This window comes from Microcebus murinus, chromosome X, assembly GCF_040939455.1.
Source record: "Microcebus murinus isolate Inina chromosome X, M.murinus_Inina_mat1.0, whole genome shotgun sequence".
In the NCBI taxonomy this organism is placed as follows: domain Eukaryota; kingdom Metazoa; phylum Chordata; class Mammalia; order Primates; family Cheirogaleidae; genus Microcebus; species Microcebus murinus.
This window is the reverse complement of record NC_134136.1, coordinates 24,949,843-24,976,518: the sequence shown is the minus strand read 5'-3', so window position 1 is coordinate 24,976,518 and position 26,676 is coordinate 24,949,843. Positions and strand designations below refer to the sequence as shown.

At 33.3% G+C, this 26,676-nt stretch overlaps 1 long non-coding RNA gene across 1 annotated transcript in view; it reads right to left on the bottom strand.

Moving 5' to 3' along the window:
• Window positions 1–7,485: 7,485 nt before the first annotated feature.
• The window catches only part of LOC142861009 (uncharacterized), a 67,561-nt gene continuing 48,370 nt past the window's right edge, over window positions 7,486–26,676 (bottom strand). The window contains exon 3 of the long non-coding RNA XR_012915960.1: window positions 7,486–7,535. This is a non-coding gene — a long non-coding RNA (uncharacterized LOC142861009). The remainder of the gene's footprint in view (window positions 7,536–26,676) is intronic.

Sequence of the window (26,676 nt, the reverse complement as noted above, 5' to 3'; positions counted from 1 at the left end):
CTGTTGGAAAAATATGTTTTTTATTATACAGTGTAAATAGACAACTGACAGCCAGTACCGAGTCAATCCCATAGAGGGTTTGAATGGAGTGCAATTCATAGCCTTTGCTTCCATAAAGCATATTTATTAACTCCAAGTATTCCTGGGAGATTTAATATTTACTGATTCAAAAATTTCCTATACGTTTAATTTTACTCAGGTAAAAATCAAAATGCTCCTAGTAATTATTGCTCCTGATTATTAGTGAGTCACACGTTCCTGGCTATGTTCCAATTTAGAACGGAAAAGTTAGAATTAGGATATTTTTAATATTTTAATAAAAAGAAAACTTTTAAAGAAAGACTTTCTGCAAACTGCAAACTAGTACAAACTCTGTGGAAAGTAATATGGAGATACCTCAAAGAGCTACAAGTAGAACTACCATTTGATCCAGCAATCCCATTACTGGGCATCTACCCTAAGGAACAAAGGACATTCTATAAAAAAAAAAAAGACATCTGCACTCGAATGTTTATAGCAGCACAATTCACAATTGCAAAGATTTGGAAACAACCCAAGTGCCCATCAATACATGAGTGGATTAATAAAAAGTGGTATATATATATATATATATATATATATATATATATATATATCTCATGGCGTTCTATGCAGCCACAAAAAACAATGATGATCCAGCACCTCTTGTATTTTCCTGGATAGAGCTGGAGCCCATTCTACTAAGTGAAGTATCCCAAGAATGGAAAAATAAGCACCACATGTACTCACCATCAAATTGGTATTAACTGATCAACACCTAAGTGCACATATAGGAATAACATTCATAGGGTGTTGGGCAGATGGGAAGGGGAAGAGGGGATGGATATATTCACACCTAATGGGTATGGTATGCACCATCGGGAGATGGACAAACTTGAAGCTCTGACTTGGGTGGGGCAAGGCAATATATGTAACCTAAGCATTTGTACCCTCATAATATGCTGAAATAAAAAAAGTAAAAATTTGTAAAAAAGAAAGACTTTCTACTATTTCCCCTTCTTTCACTTTGGAATGGATATATATATATATATATATATATATATATATATTTCATTGACAAAATTATTTTTATATCTTTTGAAATTCACATTCTCATTTATTAACTTAGACGTTGAATAAAAAATATGCCTACATAAGTCAGATTCCTCTGAATCCAGAATATATCCTTTTTCTTAAATTTTGAAAATTGAGACTTAACATACAGAAGTGACCTCTTCATGTTCCTTGAAAAAACAACACAGAAGAAAGAGGACTGAGGGTCCTTGGCTGAAGTTCTGATCTTAAATCACTTGTGGAAGCCTGTTAGGAAAACTCTCTACTAAAAATACATCCCCAACTGAACAAGAATGCCACTCCTGACAATTATTTATTTTGTATTAAGCATTTTCTTCACCTGAACATTCTTATTTTAACATTTAATATTCCAGGGATGAGTCACAGTCTAAGCCATCAATATATTTAAGTTGGCTTGTCAGCTCACTCTCTTTCAGAGTAGTAATCAACCTTGTGAGAATCTTGGACAACTGTGAGAAAAGGAATGTTATAGCATGGAGAAAACTTATTGAAATAGAGATGTAAGCAATGCTGAAAACAAATTTTCTCTGGAGTTAGCAGCCACGAATGGCTCTGTATTTATTATATCTTACATTAGAATGACTGATATAACTGGCAGGAGGCTTATCTCTAGATCTTTTAAAATCCCTCTTCTATGCCTACTTCACCTCCAAGACTGTTGCAATCCCAATCTGTTGTTTTTGGTTTTCTCATATTTTTCTTACCTCACCATTTTCTTTTGAACTACTGGTCTTTATCAGTTCTCAGAGATCCTTTAGTTGAAAGGAGACAGTATCTACTTCTGAGAAAACTGAAATCCAGAACGTCTATAGAATTGTTTTTATCAATCACCAAATCCTAGCTGTAACTCACATTATCTAACAACAAAATTACATCAATAATAATAATAATAATGGTAATTCTATACTCAACAGTTATTGGGGTTTATTATGTGTCAGGAATTTCTGTGAATATTTTGCATGGATTATCTTATATAATTTTCACAGTAACCCTTTAAGGTAGGTGTTATCTCCATGTTTTGGATGTTAGAACAAAGACAAGGAGAATTTTAAAAACTTTCTTAGGGTCACACAACCTACAAGTAGACAGAGCCAGAATTTCAACTTATATATTCTAATGACAGGGCCTATGCGTTTTGACACTATGTAATATTATTTTGTATAGAAAACACACTTGCAATACTTTTAGCATATCAATACTTTTATGAAGACAATGGCCTTATGTTAGTACATTTACTAAGCATAAATATTACTCAGTATGACAGAAATTATTGTTATTACAAATTATGGCGTGAAAAATTGGTAATTCATCTACATATATTTCTTTTATTAGGAATTTTTTTTTCTGTATTGGAAGGATTTAAAGCCAGCATGCCATTCCAGATTTTCATCCTCAAGTGTAAATTAGATAATAATTTGGCTTTAGTGGCTGAACTCTAACCAGCATGTAATTTACTGCAGTACAGCACAAGTATTATCGCCTGAAACCAGAAAGAGAGGTATAGCCTTTGGTAGCTAAGGATTGAAATAACGAATCTTTCGTTTTGATTTCCTTTCAGTACATTTTAAATTAGGAGCAAAATGTTGATTACTAGCTTGATGGAATGTCTCCCTAAGATCTTAATGGTGGAGCAAAATACATAGTGTGCTCCTTATCCAAATAAGTAAATTATTTTTTAAAATAAATTTTATTAATTGACAAATCATAATTGTACATATTCATGGCATACATAATGTGTTAATACATATAATGTATAGTGATCAGATCAGGGTAATTAGGTGAATTATTCTTAATGGCAAATACTGAGAAGATTTTGTCCATTGTTATTGGTATTCACAAGACCTTGTTATCTTGGATGAGAAAACTGATTTCCAGCCAGCAATAAGTTATTTCTGCCTGTTTACATCTCAATGAGTATTATTTCCCATTAGTTTTATAAACATGACATGCTTTCCCCCAGGAGATCCATAGAATACTTAGGCAGGCTTGAATATCTCCATATATAGAAACTGGTATTGCAAAATATTTTGGTATTCCAAGTTCTCTCAATAATTGACCATATGATGACTATATGGACAAGAAATTTAGAGGTCAAAGTGTTTGGATTATTATAAAGGAGTATACATGTTATCATTTAAAGCAACAGTCCCTAACCTTTTTGGCACCAAGGACTGGTTTCATGGAAGACAATATTTCCATGAATGAGGATGGGGAGGGGATGATGGGGGGCAGAGTGGGGAAGAGGAGCTCAAGTGATGACGCACAGCCCTGTTTTTAAGAGGCCACAGACAGAAACTGCTTGGGGACCGCAGATTTAAAGGATGAGATAAATATTTTTTAAAAACAATGGAAAATAGAACAAGTTTTGTTCATTTATGTCTATCATTCTGATGCATCTTAGAAAACTATATATAAAATTAGTAACTGGTTATGTTAAACAGTGCAGCTGTTGGTGAGCTGGTGTGTACATCATAAATTGTACTAATTTGCACATCAGATTATTCAAAGATAGAATGTACCATGGAAATAGAACTCTTTTCTCATTTTCTAGAGTTGGTTTCTGCCAATGAGGTTTGTGAGGTATGGAGAAATCTGTTTTCTGTACTATGGAAAAATAGAGAACGGAACCCACAGGAATAGTGGTATCATTCTGAGTAGCAATATCAACAACCTATCCCTGCTTATTTCCTTAATTTTAAATTTTTTTCTCTATCTTACTCTTCCTTCCATCAAATTTTCTATTAATAGTTACAATTCCTAAAATATCTCCCAAAATAAAAAAAACAAAAACCTTGCTAAACAAAATATATTATAAGGACTTAATACATGATTAGTGAATTAATATTTCAATGCGTTAAACTATAACATATTATAAATAATATATACCTCTCCCTTAAATTTAAAATAAAATAATGTTTTAAACTCAAAATTCAAGATATTTTGCTTTCACATCCATATTGCCAGCATGATATAGGAGAAGATAGGGTGATGTATGTGTGGCAAGAAAAAAAAAAAAGCACAAATGATGTCAAAGAAATGGGGAGGAGAAGAAAAGTAACAGTATGGGGAGTACGAAGTCAGGAAAATCACATCATAGCAATTTTGTAAAATCATCATTGTATTTACCTCCTTTAGAATCTAGCTCGATGGAACAATACAACATCATTTGTTCTATAGAGGCAAATGTAAATGAAGTACAGTGCTTTTAGTAGAACCTAGAAGCAACCTTGAAGACCAGATGATTCATGAGAGATTGATGAATCACAAATTTGTTAGGTGAATTAAGGCCTTGACCTTGTGTTTTTGAGAGGGAGACTGAAAGGTAAGTCTCTTATGACATGAATTTTTAAAACTCTGTGTGTCAGTTTTTATAACCTTCAGCAAAAATAATGAAAATTAATGGAATATTTCAGTACCTGTGCATTTTAATACCCTCACAGAAAAAAAAAGGTACAGATCTTATAGTTTTCATAATGTGTGGTTAGCTATAGGCGTTAGTAAATGTAATCAAAGAAGTTTCTTTCCTGTTAATATATTTATGAAGATTTAAACACAATTTTATCTACATACCATTATCTTTCCTTTTGACACAGATTTTAAAAGGACATTTTTAGCTACATCTTTTTTATCCTACTTACTGTGCTCTTGAATTTATTTGGGTTTTTTTTTCAAATGATTTGATTGTAGTAAGCTTTTTTGTTCAAATATTGAAGGGAATCTATATAGTTTGAATTGCATAGTTTTTCTCTAGATGCCTGAATTGATTTTTATAGATAATGTGAACCAGAAATGCAGAGGTATTTCACTAATTTCTTGTGTTTTGGAGAATGCTGAATTAAATGTGTAAGTCAGTCTTCTAAAGGGTTGCAAGGAGATTTCATGGAGGAAGAAGATTGAGATCAGGAGGATAGATGAACCTGAGAACAGTCTGGGTAATTTTAGGAATTGAATGGAAGGAAGGTAGGTAATACTGGGAGAAATATCACCTGTGACATACTTGAGATGCATTTCTACACAATACATGTTGAGAATTTCTAATACCTAGGCTTCTGGGGAGAGAGTAGATTGCTTGTCGAAGGAAAGGGGCAGAAGACTGGCCCAGTGCCCTATGGTATGTTTCAAACCTGACTTTGTCAAATGCAGGCATCAATGTCCAAGAGAATCCAATCTGGTGAGAGGGATATGATATTGGGATTATGGGAGGCAGACAGCACAGTTGTCCCTCAGTATCATGGGGTATTTGTTACAGGACCCCCATGGATACCAAAATCTGTGGATGCTCAAGTTCCTTATATAAAATGGCATAGTATCTGCATATAACCTAAGCACATCCACCTGTATACTTTAAATTATCTATAGATTACTAGTACAATGTAAATGCTATGAAAATGTTGTTATACTGTATTGCTTAGGCAATAATGACAAAAGAAAAGTCTGTACATGTTTAGTACAGATTTTTTTCTTGAATATTTTTGATCCAAGGTGGGTTGAATCCACAGATGTGGATCACACTAATATGGAGGGCCAACTGTACCTCAATGGATAATCAATATATTTACAGCATGAACCCATCTACTGATAGAGGAGACAGGCAGTTTAATTGATCTTCATGTTCTTTCCCCAGCATATGTAAGTCAACATTGCAAATGGTCCAGTAGACTAGGACTTAGTCCCTGTAGAATATTAAAACACAAATCAGGTGAGAATTGAGGCATAATTCCAATTGTGAAGTCTGAAAATAGAGGAAGGTGTGAGGTGGTTATGTCAGAGTCACCAGAGCCTAGCTCTGTAGTAGCAAGCCAATTTCCACTACAAATTACTTTGTTTTTTCAGTCAGCCAGCATAAATTTCTGGGCTAGGTGGTAACTAAAGGACCAAGAGTGCAATGCAGCATCTCTTAACAGCCACTGTACATCTGTGATGCTGTGTTTTGAAACAAAGTTCACCAAAGCCAAAAGAACATCAGCTGAAACAAAAACCAAGTTCAGGTAATCAATGAGTCCAGCAGTGAAGTGATCCATTTGGAGAGAAAATATTGTAGTCTGAAAAGAAAGCAAAATCCAAATAAGTACCAGACAAAAAGTCAATATAGTAAAGGTGGTGAAACTAAACTGGATGTACGTAGTTCCTCAACTAATAAGCATCCCATTTTTATTTAGTCATTATTTTGATCAGAGGATAGAGGTATAGAACAATTAAAGTTGTCAGGTTTTGATTATCTTGGACTTTCGGTTAGGCTTGGATTTCACAGGCATCAGTGATTCAAGCAGAAAAGGGTTGAAGTATGTTTTTTAGAAATTGAAAAGGAATAAAGCTTGCTTCCATTGACTTAGCATAGACTTCTCAATTCTCTGTGTATATACCTCCAAAAAGTAAAGGCAGAGAAAACACTTTGGTTTGAATCTCACTTAATTTCTTATGCATTAATTCTTTCTGTATCTTGTATCTCGTATACTTTCTAAGAGTTAGTCACTTAAGTAGGAAAAGAATTATGCACAGCACTAATTTCCTGTGGGTTCTCAAAATGTTAGAGAAGTATTATTACATAAGAGAGTATTAGTTTCAGCCACACATGACTATTGCAGTTCTTCCACAGTTCATTTATGTAACGAATAGTGTTTGATTTCTCTAGGTCATAGCTGAATCTGTTGTAAAAATCAAGGAAAGGTTCCAGTAAAATAAGGTGACTTGGTGAATTATTTTACTTATTTGAAGTAACTAAAGAATATTTAAAAATTACAGGCAGTCCCTGAGTTACAGATAACCTGATTTATAACAACCCATACTTAACGAACGGGCTTCCAAGACTCTCCATAAGGATAATATATAATTAAATAATTAAATTAACAATTTTGGCACTAGCTTCTTCCATATGTGTCAACAAACTCACATGGTGTAAGCAGTTGGTTCAAAAAATTTTGGTGCAACATGTTTTTTTTTTTTTTTTTTTGAGACAGAGTCTGACTCTGTTGCTCTTGCTAGAGTGCAGTGGCATCAGCCTAGCTCACAGCAACCTCAAACTCCTGGGCTCAAGCAATCCTGCTGCCTCAGCCTTCTGAGTAGCTGGGACTGACTACAGTGCCACCATGCCTGGCTAATTTTTTTCTATATATTTTCAGTTGTCCAGCTAATTTCTTTCTATTTTTAGTAGAGACAGGGTCTCGCTCTTGATCAGGCTGGTCTCGAACTCCTGATCTTAAATGATCCTCCCACCTCGGCCATTCAGAGTGCTAGGATTACAAGCGTAAGCCACTGCATCTGACGGTGCAGCATCTTCATGCTAGTGGGTAATCTCATTGTTTATATGGTTGCTTAAGCACAGCATCACTTTTGTCTTAACATTTCTATTCAATTTCGTGAGTCTGTGTTTACCTTTATGACCATGCCTCCAAAAAGAAAGTCCACTGCAAGTCCTGGTGAGCCTGCAGGGAACAGAAAGGTGATTACAATGGAAGCAAAAGTAGAAATAAGCATTCAGAGAAAGGCTGGAGGTCATCATTCATTGGGAAAACATTAGGCTTCAGTGCTCGACTGTCAGAACAATTATAAAAGATAAAGTGAGAATAATGGAACTTGTGAAAGGCAGTGCTCCAATGAAAGCATCGATTATTACTAAGCAGCGTAGTGGATTAATTATTGAAATGGAAAGACTATTATTGATTTGATTAGAAGACCAAAATAAACATAACATTCTTATTAGCTTAGCATTGATGCAACATTAGGTGAGTGTTAACCTGTAATATTCTTTTTCGAAATTTCTACTATCTCCTAGTTAAGCTGTATGAATTTCTGTTTGTTTGAATTAAAAGAAAGAGTATAATAGTTTCTGTAACTTATTATAGTACAAGGTATTACCATTATTAAAGTATATTATTATTACAACATATGAGCCATTATAGTATTGTTATTATTACCTATATGCACTGTTCATCAGGGATCCAAGTAACATATAAATCCGACCTAAAGACGTTCCCAGGAATGTATCTTGCCTACAACCCAGGAACTGCCTGCATATCAGCTGGGTAGTGGGTAAGTTTTGCAAGTAGACAGCAGAGAATACTTGACTACAGAGTTATATTACAAAGCACTATTAAAAAAGAGATATATTGTCCCATATTCTATGGGGCTATATGCATTTCTAGATAAGATACTACTGAGGGAATTTAGTATAATTTATTTGGGATTAACTACAGATTTAAAAGGAAAGTTTAAATCAAACATCTAGCTTATATATGATTCTATAATAATATGGCTCACAGTAAAATAAATATTTTATACAAGTTAGGGCTTGGTTGGAGCCGTTAAGTTTTAATTTTACCACTGGTAAAACTGAGTGGAGGTAATTATTTTTAAAACCTCAGGAATTCAAACTTTTATCATTGCCATGCAGATTGAAGTGCTTGAGGGAACCTGAAACCAGAGTCTTCAGAGGAATCCAAGATGAAGAGAATCATTTTGTTAAACTGAAGCTTAAATTTCCAAGGTAACAACTAATACTACAGATTTAATTGCATGCTCTCCTGATTCAGATACTCTTAGAGAGTAAGTTTCTCATTGCTTGTAATTATGTATGGTAAACACATTTTGGGAATGTACATTAATTCTCTGAACCACAGTATAATTGTTTACTCTGGTTGTTTTGATTCAAGCAAATGGTTGGACTTTCTCAATTTGTTTTCACAAATTTGTCACTCAATTGATAAACTCTCCAAAGAATTTATCAAATTATATAGTTTGAATTGTGGGGTTATATAGGTGCTTTTATTTTAGGTATAGCCCCACTGTCAAAGAAACATCCTCTTAGAATAGTTTGAGTGAAGGAAGCCAACAATTATAAATTATTTTCCTTGAAATTTGAGTGTTTTATTTCCACATTTGGTCTTTGACAATCAAAGAAGTTCTTAATATAGGTCCATGGACGTAGAAGCATTTACATTTGCATTCAATCTTTTGTGAATATATGGAATTATATTCTCTAGAGAAAAGATTCATAATTTTCGTTAGCTTTTCACATGCATCTGTGAACCAAAAATAGATTTTAAAAAAAGAACACCTTTGCAGTGTGCAGATGACCACTTTTCATCTTAAGGGCTCCTTCTGACTGTAATTTAAGTAACAGTTTCCCAAGTCTAAGTGAGTTAAAGAAATACCTTTTCCCTCACTCTAAAGTGACATTTGGCATGCTTTGGAGTCTGAGCATGATTCAAAGTACAAATCTTATATGACTTTGTGACTGAGAAATCCTATTGAATTTTCATAACAATTATCTAAATAAAATACATATGATGAAAAAGAGACTGCTTGGAGAGGGTTTCATTCATTTAAAAGCTCTCAGTAATCCTGGCTTAAGCATAATCTAAAAAGAGATATGATGTGGAGAGGTAAACAGGGCTATTAGGAGCCCATGACAGCTTCAGTGTTTGCTTTCTTAATTGAGGTGCCCAGTGTACCCCTTGGCATGGAAGTTCATCATCTCAGAGTATTCCTGGATTCACAGCTGCTACTTCCATGTGGCAGCCATGGAAAGCTGTCATCCAGGTGTTGACATGAAGGTAGCAACCTTTTCTCTTCTGTCTTTCACAGCAATCTATGCCATTCTGTCAGTCAGGATAACAACAGTAGAATGGCTCCTATCCTTGAAGGCCACTTGATAGGTCCACCTGGGACAGTTATAAGAGGTTATGATCGTGCCCATTCCTTCCAGCATACACTTATTTATTCATTCCTTTAAACCATAGTGTGTGGATTTTCAGTTATCTTTAAGTATCCCTGTACATCTGCATGGTAATTAGGATCAGCTAAAATGCCCCTGCTGTTGCTCCTCTAATTTTAATTGGAGGTAAACAGAGACTGTATGTATTCCTGTGAGAGCTTTGCTTTCAGGAGACGACTCGCTGACAGAAAAGTGAGGCTGCATTTTTCAGTCTGTTTTATTCCAGTAAGTAGAGGCTTTCTTGATTTCTTTTGTGAATTCACTGTTAATAATGTGCTTGACTTGTGTATTTTGAACTACATCTTATAAATGACCCTTTGATTTCTGTTTTTAAAAGGAAAAATATAGAATCTTCATGGGATTTAATGAATTTTAGTTTTTAGAAGCTATTTTGGCTCTGCATTAAAAAGCAGGAGAGATGCTTACTTCTCATTTTTCAAAACAAGACTGTTACTAGTAGGACTGGCAGTAAGTGAATTGGAAGTAAGATATTATCTTTTTGCCTCATGAATGTTAGGAAGAAGAAATGGAAGAAAGGGATAATATAATAATTACACTAGGGAATAAGAGATTAGATCCTTGGTGGCATAGCTCTGTCTGATATCCTACATGTTTATGGATCCATCTACATAAGATAATAAGAACTCAATGGCTATTAATTCTTAGTCAATATTCTTATTAATTTGCTTGTGTCATATCAAAATACAAGGTTAACTTCCCTGCATACTTTCAGTCCAGTGTCCTTTTCTCCTCACATGTTGCTTTATCAATAATAATTATAAGCACCAATATGTTTGTTTGCATGGTATTGGATCTATATTTTACAAAACCAAGACATTTCACTAATTTTCCTTGGGTTATATCTACATTATAGAAAAATATGTGTACATACTAGGGAGGAGGTTCAAAGTGTTCCAAATAGATTTATACCTGGTACTTTAGGATTACCACAGTTTTTCTTCCCAGCCAAAGGGGATTCTGCCTGCCATTTGGACTGTATGACAATCTATATAGTTTACTCATTCTGAGATTTTTGATCAGCAGGTTTTTGGGAGGAAGGGGAGTGAGGTGCAAAAGAGAATCACATACACAGACATAAGCATATTCTGACCTGCTGTGATGTACAGACATTTATAGTATACTTTGCATATTTTTTGGTATTCTCAACAAATGACAAAATATCAATTTTTCTGAAAGTGGAATAAATGCTCAAAAAATTTTTCCACATATGGGAATTAAAAATATATATTTAAAAAATGGCTAAAGAATAGATAATGTGGAAAATCAAATCATATCATTTACCCCTTTGTTTCTCTGATTTTCCTGATGATTCAATGATAGTTACATTTTTCTCAATTTGTTAAGATTCCAATAGAGAGTAAAAAAAGAAAGATTATACCTGAGATAAATTAACAACAAAACAAAGCAAAAAAAAAAAAAAAAGACAAATCATCTGCCCCCCCCCCCCAATGATAAAAGCCTAAGTACAACTACAAATAAGATACAAAGTAATGTAGAAGAAAGTAAGCAGAATGAAAGGGAAACTACCGTCAGGTACCTATAGAAAGTCTTCCCACTTTGTACCTAACCTCTGTCCCCAAAGAAGTCAGTCCATTTCCTGAGAATGTTTGCTAATATGTTTTGTTTTTCTCCTTCTCTGAAAGTAAATGTGCAATGAAGCAAATTATCTCCAATTGCACAAATAATATATTGAAGTAATTAATCCCATTGAAGCTATTTTTGACCAGGTTAGGTTGAAGACAATTTTCTGCTAATGACTAAAGTCCAGAAGGAATAAATAAGTAATGAGGGAAGATATTTATTTTTCAATCATCAATCAGCATTTGGCCCTGGGAAATAATTCAATGTTTATACAAATGGCAGTATGGAGGGAATGGGTAGTTGAAGTGTATGGGGAGTGTGTGAAGAATGGCAGAAGATATTGAGACCATTAATCTTTAGTCCTAAATTTGCTTTTCATATTAATCAAATGAAATTTGTGAAATTTAGGTCATATATGTCTTGTAGTTGCAGTATTGGAAATTCATGTTTTGGGTCAATATTGGTGGGTGAACATAGTTGAGCTTTCTCTTGACATAATTTAACAGATTTTTAGTGTGTTATGAGGTTAATTGAATTATATACCAAATAAAATTATTTCTATATATTTCCCTAATAATAAAGTAAATCTGATATAAAATTTCTCCTAATTTAACATCCAAATGCTTTCTTTCCTGTTATGTTACATATCACATTTATAAAGCGTTGTAGAATTTAACATTTACTCAAACCCACAGCATAAAACTACACATAACACAGACTTATATAATTCTACCTTTTCTCTGTGTGTCTATGTGTTTGTGTGTGTGTGTGTGTGTGTGTGTGATTAGAGGAATGTGCTTTCCTTGAGAAATTGTTGTAGGATGATGCAATCCATGAGGTTCTAATAGGAACCCAGGAACACCAATGATTACGGCTGTATGTAACTCTTAGACATACACATCTATGTACAGCATCTTATAAATTATATTGCATGTTGTACAAAGCCATAAATTATCAATATTACTGTGGGCTATCACCATTAAAGACTTTTGTACCTGACTACAATTGTGAGTTTCTATAGTTCCATTCTAAATTCCTTTACTAATGATCTCAGTATCTGCTAAATGGAAAACTGTAGATGTAGTGGCTGATTAAGTAGCACAATTGCTTTAAAGCTGCAAAGTCAGAGGTTAAATTACTTTCCAGTGAAAATATCACAAACTACCAAACAACAACTTTGTCAGTGGACATTTCTGAGTAACAATTAAACCAGATTCCCTTTTCCATTTATCCTGTTTATATTTGCATAATAGAAATCAATGAAAATTCATCGAAACACAGAATATTAGCTTTCAGCCAGTGAGACTGAGTCTTGGAAGGAAAGCTTGTTATTTCTCCGTAGGCAATCATGTTGAAAATCAGTACATGATTTTGAAACACACAAATATTCTTTTTCTTGATTTAGCCTTTGAACTGTGATAGAAAATCTCTACTAGAAAGTGTTTCAAACCAGTATAATAGAAATCGAATACAAAAAGCAGAAGGGTTTTCAGATGCGTGGACATTAGTAGTTAATTATTTTTCAGAGATTTATCTGGTTATGATGTTTGCATAGAATAATACATTTAAAAAATTGTTCCCTCAAATTAAAAATTTTCATTTATGTCTCATCTTAAAATTCTTCAGAAAACTAGGTTCTGTTATTTTAGGACCTACATTTACCTCGAAGCTTACCTTTAGTATATTTCCTTCTTTGTTAACCTATTATCAACGTGTGTTTCCAGCAATCAAATATTACTAATGTGAAAATTATAACAAGCATCATGGAAATTAGATTCAAATGAGAAAAATGATTGATTTATTTTCTTGTTTTCTTTCTATTCCCTGTGTAAGATCAATCTTTTCCCTGAAGAACAGATCAGGATTTCTGGATTTATCAAGGATTTGAAAGCTTTCTTGGTATTGCCACACCTTTTATTTTATACTTTACTTTGAAGATTATCCTCTTTTGCTTTCCCAAATTTAGTATTTTAGAACTACTTCTGCAAATATCTTGTTAATCCCTTTATCTTAAGCATGATAAAATGATGATTATGATAAAAATTAATGTTAACATCTTAGCCATTTTTGTCACATTATAACAAAAAACAAGCTGCTTATATTGTTTTTTAAATGATTTCTGTATTTATGACTAAAGCTTGCCATCTAGTGGGAATACTGAAGCAAACATTGCAATACTGTTTGCTGTTTTTGTAACACCAAATTTTAAAGGACATATCTAGTTTAATTGGTTTGACTGGATTCATCAGTGAATTTCAATATCATTTTAATACATGAATTAACATTCTAACTTAGTTCCACTGGCTACAGTGATGTGCTTGTATAGTAACAGGTTGAATGAATTAATTAAAAAATTAAAAAATGCATTTGAAAATAGTGAGTTGAATTTAAAAGCAATGTGTATTTAAAATGTGAAAATTATTTCATATTTTCTATAAAGTCAATTTGATCAGCTTCAAGGCAATGCTGACAGAAAGGTTCATTCTTTTTTCTTCAAAAGATAGTTTTAATGAAAGCCTGTGCAAGATACAGTTTCCATGTACATACATTTACACAGTAAAAATCAACGAATCTTAGGAGAAATAAAATGAGACTATGATTCTTCTTCATATATCCTAAAGGTCAAGTCATTTCTTTCTAAATAATTTTGTTTTTTAAACTAATTATGTTATGTAAACCAATCTATTTTGTCATATCAAAGGATGACTTTCCTTCAGGTCAATTGATTAAATGTAATGTGTTCATTAAGGAAGGCAAAGTTGTCTTGTTGCTCAGGCTTTAAGTCCTGTTCTGCCTTAGTACTATGAAGAATGAGTGTGCAATCTCAACCTTGGTAACTTCCAAAGGTTTCATTACCGATGTTGAGTCATTCAGTGTCTTCTGAGGTCTGTGAACTGAATGAGTAGGCAAAAATCAGGTGGATGTCAGGAAGTGGAAAAGTATCTATAATAACAATCTGAGCACAGTGGCATTAGGGAGAAGGGATAAATTGACAGGCAATTCTATGGAGGTCTCAAGCAAAGGGAGAAAAGGACACAAATGTAGAATGGAAAACCAGCTATTGATTCAAAAGCAAAAGCAAAAGCAAGATAGTATGTCTGCACTTTATTCATTTACACAATAGAAGCTGGGAGTAGGTAAGCAAGACAGTCTTTTCCTATAGCACAAATAAAAATGACACCACTTACGATATAAAGATAAGAGTACTCTTATCGGATGCATAGGATGCAAAAATTTTCTCCCATTCTGTAGGCTGTCTGTTTACTTTCATGACTATTTCTTTGGCTGTGCAGAAGCTTTGTAGTTTGATCATGTCCCATTTATTTATTTTTGTTGCTGCTGTGATTGCCTTTGGGGACTTCTTCATAAACTCTTTGCCCAGGCCGATGTCTAGGAGAGTGTTTCCAACTTTTTCCTCTAGAGTTCTAATAGTTTCATATCTTAGGTTTAAGTCTGTTATCCAGCGTGAGTTGGTTTTTGTGAGAGGTGAAAGGTGTGGGTCCTGTTTTAGCCTTCTACAGGTGGCTATCCAGTTTTCCCAGCACCATTTATTGAAGAGGGATTCTTTTCCCCAGCGTATGTTTTTGTCTGCTTTGTCAAAGATGAGATGGCTATATGAGGATGGTTTTATATCAGGATTCTCACATCTGTTCCACTGGTCAATATTCCTGTTTTTGTGCCAATACCATATTGTTTTAATTACTACAGCTTTGTAGTATAGTTTGATATCTGGCATATTAATGCCTCCCATTTTGTTTTTGTTGCCTAGAATTGCTCTTGATATTCGGGGTCTTCTTTGGTTCCATACGAAGCGTAAAAGTATTTTTTCTATATCTGTGAAGAATGCTGATGGGATTTTAATAACAAGCACCAGATATATTCTCCAGCAAACTGGTATTAACTGAGTAGCACCTAAGTAGACACATAGGTGCTACAGTAATAGGGTATTGGGCAGGTGGGAGGGGGGAGGGGGGCGGGTATATACATACATAGTGAGTGAGATGTGCACCATCTGGGGGATGGTCATGATGGAGACTCAGACTTTTGGGGGGAGGGGGGGAATGGGCATTTATTGAAACCTTAAAATCTGTACCCCCATAATATGCCAAAATAAAAAAAAAAAAATTAAAAAAAAAAAAAAAAAAAAAAAATAAAGATAAGAGTACTCTGAACAACTATTTTCTCTTCCATGAAAACACAATAGCAACTCATTATATTCTTCCAACTCTATGTTTGATTCTAAACTGGAGGCATATTCTGTGAAAAAAAATATATATGCAAATACATTTCTTATTAACTTTGAGCAATAATGCCTGATCCTAATCATTTGTCCATGTTTTTATGAGAATGCTTCCCTTAAGTTTCCTTCAGTCTTCTCACAAGGTAAACACCACTTCCCAAGGGGGAAAGACAAAAACAAATAAACAAAAGAAATACAATTTTTAAAAGCTCATTTAGGTCTTATAATGCTAGTCAAATGGAATAATCTGTTTCTACTCCCAATCCTAGTCAATATTACTTAAATTAAAAAGAAGCTCTAACTCTGGTATTATTGGAGATGTTGAATTATTAAATACAATTTTTCCTGAAAAATATCTCTATATTTTAAGGCTAAAAGTAAAAGATATGTGAAATATTTGGAAATTTCTGATTGAGCCATAAGTACATACCATTTTAAGGTGTGCTTTTCTCAGCACATAGACTGCAATATATATTTTGGATATCATTACTCATAGTGGGAATATATGATTAGAAAACTATTAATTTGGTTAAGGATATGCTTATATTGATTATTCTTATTTGGAGTGGGTATATAGATAGGTGATAGATAATGTGTGTAATAACACATTAATACTGTACTGTCTTTCATACCACACAACACAAACACACAAACACAAAGCCCACTAAAAGCTCTTTAGTTATAAGGCCGGTAGGTGACCCTGTAAGAAGAGGAAAGATTGGCTTACCATTTCTAATATTTTTTCCTCTTTGCAGATCAAGTTGCTAAAGTTGCTTCTTTAAATTTTTTATTAAAATTTGGTTACGAGACCATAGTCCTTTCATGAAAAGACCAACCATTTAATGAATACATAAGCGAGTATTGTTAAATTACACTCAGTGGTGGTATCAGTCATTTGTCTAATCTAACGGGGTCTTCATTGTAACACTTTCTCTGAATGAGCTCACAGTTTCTCTCCTTTATGAAGTGCCTAGGCTTACACCTTTCAGAGTATAAAATCTTGTAAATAACTACCAGGATCAAAAAGATCTGGCCTTAGGTATCATGCTATGATTCATTATCTCTGTGGTACCAGACAAACCACATGACCTCTCTGTGATGTCTCATCAGCAGTGAAATATATTAACTTACAAATTTGCTGTGAGAACGAAGTGAGTTAAGTATGTAGAAGCACTTTGTAAATAATCAAGTACCACACAAAGGTAAAGTATTAATATTGTTTTGTTACACCGAAAGATGGCATTAGGCTCTAAAGTCAGATGTTTCTGAAATCTTATTAAAAATTTGAGCACTATTTAAATTTGTGTTCATTGTTGTTAACTCATTTGTTCTACTGAGGATCAGCATGCTTTATTTCTCAGCAGCCTCATTTATTCAGTACATGGATTTAGGTTTCTGTATTCTGGAAGAAAGCTCTCATACATAATGAAAAGGTGGAGATCTTATTTACATGCAAAAATTTTACCATCAGTGCTGTCACTCCCTCTTGCTCTGCAGATTCAGAAGCATTCACTAAAACTCAGCTGAGATGATAAAGCTATGGTTTAATATCATTTTTTCTTTATGTTTTGTTAAATAAGGCTGAGGTCAGGTTCAAGGAATCTGAGGTAGGTTTTAAAAGAGTAAATTGTCAATTCATTTCCCAGTTGATGGTAAGACTAAGGTGATTATAGAGAATGGTACAGAAACAAAGAGTTTGTATTATGCAGAACATGAGCATTAATATATTAATAGAGACACGTTGTACATGCAAAGCTTGTACAATTATTTATTAAACCATTCAATCTTTATAGGAGGTAAAGAAATGCTGTCAAGCTTATTTTCTAGCTGATAAATTGCATCACAAGTCCAAACCATTGTCAATGACAGAAATCCAAATTTTTGCTTGTGTTGATTTTTTCCTTAACTGCATGTTCTAACTGTTTTTCATTTAAGTGAAAAAATAATTTTCAGTGTTTCAGAGAAAAGGGCAAAATCGAAACAAATGTCAGTGACTAAAGGACATATTGTAGAGGTTCTTACTTAAGTGTAATAAATGTCTTTGTCAGTAGACTATTGAGATCATTACTCCCAATTTTGGAATGTATGTAAGCGAGTTATATGTTGATTAGGTTTTGAGGCATAGCATCTCCTTAATCAATTACAGAGTAAAGTATTAACAAAAACGAATTTAAAGTAATCAAAAAAGATAATTTAAGAAAGCATTAATTACTGGTGATTTATTTTAAAGATGGCCCTTCAATTAGCATTTTCTTCCTGTGCTAGGCAATGTTGGGTGATATTAGAAGTCAAATAGATGGTCCTTGACTTCTCATTGGGAAACTAATGACCTCCTTCCACCTTTTCCCCCATCACTTTCTTGTGAAATTTATCCTACATACAAAAAAGTAAGTCAAACATACATGTACAGTTTAATAATAAAAAGCTAACATTTGTCTATCTGCCACTTAAGTTTAGAAACAATATATTAAAAGTTCCTTAGAAACAACCTTCTTGTGGGCCACATTCACATTGTACTCCCTTTTTCCAAAGGTAATCATTCCCTGAATTTTTTATTAATCTTATCTTGATTTTCTGTATAGGTTAACTAATGATGTACATTATATCTCTAAATAAAATATTATGTATTGTTGTCTGTTCTTAAACTTAAATAGAATCATAATGTATGGATATATGTATTCTTTTGTGACTTCTTTCTCTGAATTTTTTCTTTTGTTTTAATATATGACACATTCATATTTGATGGGTTTTAAAAGCTTTTTTATAGTGTGATTAAAATATATTAATATATAACATAAACTTTACAATTTTAACCATTTTACGTGTAAAATTCAGTGGAATTAAGCACAATTCCTTGTTGTACAACCATCACCACTATTCATTTCTAGAACATTATTATCATCCCAAATAATTGAATCTCCATAACCATTGAACAATAACTCCACATTTCTCCCTTCCCTGAGGCCCTGGAGCTGACTCTTCTACTTTCTATCTCTATGAATTTAGTTATTCCTTAGACTAATATAAGAGGAATCATACAATTACTTTTTTCTTTTGTGTCTGTCTTATTTCACTTAGTATAAAGTTTTCAAGGTTAATCCATGTTGTAGCATTTATTGGAATTTCATTTCTTTTTAAGTCTGAATAATATTATTTTACATTGTATGGGTATACTGTGTTTTATTTTTCCAGTCAGCCATTCATGGACATTTGTGTTGTTTCCACCTTTTGGCTATTGAGAATAATATTGCTATGAACAATGGTGTACAAATGTATCTTTGAGATCCTGATTTCAATTCTTTTATGTGTATCCCTAGAATTGGAACTTCTGGATCAGATGGTTTGTTCTATGTCTATTCTTTTGAGGTACCACCATACTGTTTTCCAGAGTGACATCACCATTTTAAATTTCCACCAGCAATAAATATGGGTTTCTATTTCTCCACACATACCAACACTTGTTCCTTTATATTGTTTTTGTCGTTTTTTTAAAAGCAGCCATTGTAGTGGGTATATGTAGCTGCTTCTGAATGGCTTAATTTCCCAAAGAGTTTCACCCCATCTTTTTAGTTCTTCTATTGTATATCTTGTTAAAAGAAAAACTTTAGAAAAATTAAATTCAGTTGAGTTATTTGAGCAAAGAATGATTCATGAATCAGGCAGCACCCTAAACCAGTAGAGGTTCAGAGAGCTCCATCCAGCAACATGGAAGGCAGTATTTATAGAAGTGACACACAGAAACAGCTTGGTTGGTTACAGCTCAGCATTTGCCTTATTTGGACATGGTGTGATTATTTTGCACCCTGCAGATTGGGTGCAGATCAGCTGCTGTGATTGACTCAGACTCAGCTGTCTGTTACAAGAACATACTCTTGCTAGGTTACAGTTTGTTTACATACCAAGGTAGGTTATGTTTTGCTACATACAGAGGCAGCTTTAGATCAAATAAAATTAAGTTTAACAGCCTCCACAGATAATACCTTCCCTTCCCCTGCAGCTTTCAGAAATAGGGGTGCTCCTTTTCCCACCTGGGAACTGAGATAGGTGAGACAGAGATCAGTCCTTCAGGCAGTCCCAGACCAGTTAGAATATGACAAATAAGATCTGCTCTGCTCCCTCTGGTTTAAGGAGGCAATCAGGAACTGGGATACTGCCTCCTCCAAAGCAAGACCACTCCACGTCTCTGAGTGGATGTGAGGCAAAGGTGAGTAAAACACCAACAAAATTTTATGTTTGACTATTACTTTTTCTTGATTGGATGATTGGACATTCATTTGGTTTCTCTAGAACCTTGACTGTGTTCCAGAGATCCTACAAGGTTATTTAGCCAGTTGATGGTTGTTTTCTGATGGGAAAACCAGATCTTGAAGAGTCCAAGTGTGTAATTTTGTTAATGTCATTCTCTGTATATTATGTCTTAAGTATCATTCATATTGATGTGTGTAGGTGGCAAATTTTTCTTCTACCCTATTACATTCTATAGCTGGAGTCTGGCTGACAAAAGGCAGATAAACAAGAGAAAAGCATACACATTTTATTTGATGTTGCCAGTTTTACATATGTGGGACTTCACAAAAGAGAGGATAAAACCCCAAAGAAGTAGTTAGATTTGGGGTTACATACCATTTTTTAAAAGGGCAATAGATTGTGGAGAAATGACTAGACAAAGGAAAAGAAATTTGTACTTCCAGGGTTGGTAAGTTGTGGGAAGGTGAATACATGAGAGAAAATAATGGTTATTTAGTAAGGTTTGTATATGCAGACTTAGTACTGTCTCTATCTCCAGTGATAAGGGTTTATCTCCTCCTTCTGGTATGGGGGTGAGGGGATACCTTCACAACAAAAATTTATGCCCTGCTATTAGGCAAATTGGGAAAGGGCAGAGAGCCCTTTCTGTGTTTGCTTTTTCATAATTGTCTTCAGCTTAAAATAATCTTTATGCCAAAGTGGCATTTTGGGGTAGAATATTCTGATCCTCTTTATATGCCTAGCTGTGGTTCATTAGTTTTCTTTCCAGTATAGTAGTTGAATCTATAGATCAATATAGAGAATTAACAGATTAATAGAACAATATTTTGTTAAATTTGAATTTGAACAAATATTTGAATATTTTGTTCAATAATTTGAACAATTAACAGAACAATATTTTGATCTTTAAAAATCTCAAATATTTTGCAATTTTTAGCATGCAAGTGTTTCACAGTTTTGTCAGATTTATTGTAAATATTTCACATTTGATGTTAATTTAAATTATAATGTTTTTATTTCAATTTCTGTTTGCTTGTTGCTACTGTATAGAAATGCAATTGAATTATTGAATTTGTATATTGCTCTAGTATCCTGCAACCTGTGTTAAACTCACTTATTATTTTTGTGTAAATTGTATCAATTTTTACATAGATAATCATAATCTGCACATAAGACAATTTCACTTCATCCTTTTCAATCTGAATGCCTTGTACTTATTTTACTATTAATATATTGAAGAGGGTAGAAATTTCAGCACAATGTTGAATAGGAGTAGTGAGAGTGTTCTTAGGAGGAAAGTGCTCATTCTTTCACTGTTAAGATTGATGTTAGCTATAGATTATTTCCTACCTTCACTTTACCTGGTTAAGGATGTTCCTTTCTACTTTCCTTAGGAAATTTTTCCTTTTTAAACATGAATGAATGCTGGATTTTGTCAATTAAATTTTATGCATATATTCAGATAAATTCATGGGTTTTTTTTACATTTATTAACATGATAAATTACCTTGTTGATTTTCTAATATTAAACTATCTATGTATTCCTTGGATGAACCCTACTTAGTCATGATATATTATCATTTTTATATAGTTTTAGATTTGATTCAGTAAAATTGTGTTGAGAAGTTTTTGTATCTAAGTTTTCACATTTATAGGCATAATATTGTTTATAATATCCTTTTATTATTCCTGTAATATTTGTTGAATCTGTATGCCACATCTCTTAATGCTGTTGGTAATCTGCTTCTTCTCTCTTTTTATACTAGCTACTTTGACTAACAATTTATCAGTTTTATGACTTTTTAATGTTATTATAAATATTATTTCAATTTTCAATATGTACATAGTTGCACAACTATCATCAAAGTCAATTTTAGAACACTTTTATCATCCCAAAGAAGAACCCCATGATTATTATACACCCTCCAGCCTTACTCCCTAGGTAACAACTAATGCCTAGGTAACAACTAATCACTTTCTATCTCTATGTATTTGCCTATTCCACACATTTCACGTCAATGGAATTTTATAATATGTGATCTTTTTGACTTGCCTTTTATACTTAGGATACAGTTTTTAGATTTTATTAAGGTATCATTACATATACCAGTGGAAAATATTCCATTTTACAGATGTACCACATTTTTATTATCCATTCATTTCATGGGCATTTGGATTGTTTCTACTTTTTGACTTTTATGTATAATGTTCATTCATGTACAAATTTTGTGTGAACATATGTTGCCATTTATATTTGTTATATACATAGAAATAAGATTTCTGGGTCATAGGGTAATACCATAATAACCAATCTGAAGAGTTGCCAGAGTGTTTTCCTAAGCTGTCATCTTACATTCCCACTAGTAGTGTGTGTGAGGGTTCTAATTTTTCCATATCTTCTTCAACTTTTGTTATTGTGTGTATATTTTATGATAGCCATGCTAGTGGCATGAAATGGTATCTCATTGTTTTAAAAAATTATATTTCCATGATGGTTAATGATGTTGAGCATCTTTTTATAGGCTTATTGGTTGTTTGTATGTCTTTGGAGAAATATCTTTTCAAATCCTTTGCTCATTTTTAAGTTATTTGTCTTTTCATTGTAAATGTGCACGTGCTATTTACATATTCTAAATACAAGTTCTGTATTAGATATATAATTTACAAATATTTTTGCCCATTCTGTGATGTTGTATTTTCATTTCTTATTGGTATCTTTTCAAGCACAACATTTTTATTTTGACAAAGTCCAATTTATATTTTTTCCTTTTTTCACTTGTGATTTTGGTGTGACATCTAAGACAGTTTTGCCTAATCCAAAGTCACAGATATTTCACCTATTTCTTCTAAGAATTTTGTGGTTTTAGCACTTATGTTTAGTTTTATGGTAAATTTTGAATTTTGTGTGTGTTCAGTATGAGAAAGGAATTTAACTTTATTCTTTTGCATGTAAATATCCACTTTTCTTAGCACCATATGTTGAAAACACTACTCTTTCAGCATTGAAATGTTTTAGCACATTATTGAAAATCAATCAATCATAAAAATGAGGATTTATAAATTTTCTATAAATTATATTTCATTGTTCTACATGTCTATCCTTGTGCCAGTGTGACACTGAATTAATTATGTTAGTTTAGTAATAAGCGTTGAAATCAGAAAACATGAGTCTTTTAAATTTCTTCTTTTTTCAGATTGCTTTGGCTATTATGGGTGCTTTGAAATTTCATTTGAATCTTGGAATTAATTTTTCAATTTCTGCAAAGAATATTGCTGCAGATAGGGATTTAACTGAATCTAGAGACAATCTGGGGGCATATTGCTAGTTTAACTATACTAAGTTTTCTAATTTATCTACATGGTTTTCTTCCACTTATATAGAAGTTTAATTTTTTTTTAATTTTTTTATTTTGGCATATTATGGGGGTACAGATTTTAAGGTTTCAATAAATGCCCTTTCCCCCCTCCCCCACAAGTCTGAGTTTCCAGCATGACCATCCCCCAGATGGTGCACATCTCACTCACTATGTATGTATATACCCGCTCCCCTCCCACGTGCCCAATACCCTATTACTGTAGTACCTATGTGTCCACTTAGGTGCTACTCAGTTAATACCAGTTTGCTGGTGAGTATATGTGGTGCTTGTTTTTCCATTCTTGGGATACTTCACTTAGTAGTATGGGTTCCAGCTCTAACCAGGAAAATATAAGATGTGCTATATCACCATTGTTTCTTAGAGCTGAATAGTACTCCATGGTATACATATACCACATTTTATTAATCCATTCTTGAATTGATGGGCACTTGGGCTGTTTCCACAGCCTTGCAATTATGAATTGTGCTGCTATAAACATTCGAGTGCAGGTGTCTTTTTTTGTAGAATGTCATTGGATCTTTTGGGTAGATGCCCAGTAATGGGATTGCTGGATCAAATGGTAGATTCACTTGTATCTCTTTAAGGTATCTCCATATTGCTTTCCACAGAGGTTGAACTAGTTTGCAGTCCCACCAGCAGTGTAGGAGTGTTCCTCTCTCTCCGCATCCACACCAGCATTTGTTATTTGGAGACTTTTTGATAAAGGCCATTCTCACTGGAGTTAAGTGATATCTTATTGTGGTTTTGATTTGCATTTCCCTGATGATTAGAGATGTTGAGCATTTTTTCATATGTTTGTTGGCCATTCTGTCTTCTTTAGAAAAGTTTCTGTTCAAGTCCTTTGCCCACTTTTTAATAGAGTTATTTGATTTTTTCTTGCTGATTTTCGTGAGTTCTAAGTATATTCTAGTTATCAGCCCCTTATCAGATGCGTAGGATGCAAAAATTTTCTCCCATTTTGTAGGTTGTCTGTAGAACTTTGAAAATTTCTTTTAACAATGTTTTATAGTTATGAGGTCTAACTTCTGTACTTTTTTAAAATTTTATTTTAGAATATTACAGGGGTACTAAGGTTTTGGTTGCATAAATTGCTTTTGTACCAGTTGAGTCAAAGTTATAAGTGTACCCATCACTATTTTAAAAAGCTGACAAGTAAAAGAAAGCAAGTTTATATTTATGGAGCTTATATTTATTAAATTTCTTATTTATTATTTCTAGTTCACTTCATTTGTTCCTATGCATTCAAGTTTCTACTTGGTATAATTTCCTTACTTCACTACAACTATACTCTCTCCATTCTCCTTTGTACTTTTATTTTTCAATAGATTCAAGTTGTATGTGTCATTAGCCCAATGATACTATAGTTTGCATTTTTAAACACATGCTTTTTAACTCAAGTAAAATGACAGAGAAGATATATAATTTATATATTTTTTTATAATCACATAATTAACTTTGCCAGTAATCTTTTTTTTTTTTTTTTTCATAGGGAATGGAAGCACTGTTTGGGATCACTTCTTTTCAGCTTGAACAAATTTATGTAGTATTTTTTTAAAGGCAGATCTGCTAACAATGTATTTGCTCAGCTTTTTTTATTTTAATCTTGCAATGTTTTATTTTACTTTTATTTGTAAAGATAGTTTTGCTGAGTAAATTATCTTGATTGACAGGTTTTTGGGGTTTTTTTTGTTTTTGTTTTTGTTTTTTGTCTCTCAGCACTTAGAATAAGCCATCTTACTGCATTTTGGCTTTAACTGTTTCTCTGAAAGATCAGCCATTAATCTTGAGGTTCTGTTGTAATAGATGAGCCATTTTTCTCTACCTGTTTTCAAGATGTTCTCTTTTTTAGTTTTTGCCTTTTAACATTTTTACTCTGATGTGTCTGGGTATGACTTTCTTTGCATTTATCCTACTTTGAGTTCTGTAAGCTTCTTGGATATATAAATTAATGATGTTCATAAAATTTGGGGAGTTTTTAGCCATTATTTTTTAAAATATGTTTGAGTTCCTTTTTTTTCCTTTCCTTTGGTACTCCCATTATTCACATATTGACACATTTAAGAGTATCCCATATTCCTTTGATGCACTGTCATTTTTCTATGTTTTCTCTTTGTTCTTTGGAATGCATAATCTCTACTGATCTATCTTTAATTTAACTGATTCTTTCTTCTACCATTTAAAATCTACTGATTAGCTTCTCTAGTAAATATTTATTTCACTTATTGTATTAGACTTTCCAACTACAGAATTTTCATTCAGTTCTCACTTTTTTTATTTCAGGATATTATGGCGGTACAAACATTTTGGTTACATGTTATGACTTAGACACATCCCAACCATGATTTGAGACGTGCCCTTTCCCCCCTACAACACTCACTGTGTCCATTAGTTGTGAGTTTACCCACTCCCAACCCCCCCACCCCTAAAAAATATTACCAATGTGTGATCACCTTAGTGTTGATAAGTCAATGCCAATTTGATGGCGAGTACACGTGTTGCGTATTCTTCCATTCTTGTGATTCCTCACTTTGGAGCATGGGCTCAAGCTCTATCCTGGAAAATATAAGAGGTGCTAGATCACTGTCATTTTTGATAATTGATTAATATTCCATTGTATACATACACCACATTTTATTAATCTGCTCATGTATTGATGGACACTTCTGTTGTTTCCACATCTTTTCAATAGTGAATTATGCTGCCATAAACATTTGGGCGCAGATGTCTTTATTATAGAATGACTTTTGTTCCTTTGGGTAGATGCCTAATAGTGCTACTGCTGGATCAAATGGTATTTCTATTTTTAGCTCTTTGAGATATCTCCAAATTCTTTTCCACAGAGGTTGCACTAATTTATAGTTCCACCAGCAGTGTAAGAGTTTTCACTTTTTATGTACTTTTTATCTCTTTTATAAATATGCTTTCTTCAGCGAGACACTATCACTTTAGCTACCTTTACTCTTTTAAGCATATTTTCCTTTAGTTCCATGAACACATATGCAATGGCTGCTCTTTAGTCTTGCTAAGTTTTACATCTGGGTTCTCTCACAGGCTATATATGTTTCCCACTCCCACCCACTCCCCCGCCCCCGTCTATGGCTCACTTTTTTGTCTCTTAATTTTGTGTTTTAACATGGCTATTTAGGTAATATATTGCAGAAAATATGGGTAGTGATGGTCTCCACTCCCACCTCAAGCTTGTCATTTTTTTCGTTTGCTTGTTTATTTTTTTAGTATCTTGGATGCACTATTTTTCTGCAGTCTGTTTACCCTGTGGTGTGAATCCTTTGAAATTATTCCTTAGAGGGCACAGCCTTGGGCTGTGTACAGTAATCCTCAGATGAGGATGATTGTAGCAAGACATTTTTAAAACACTTTACCTT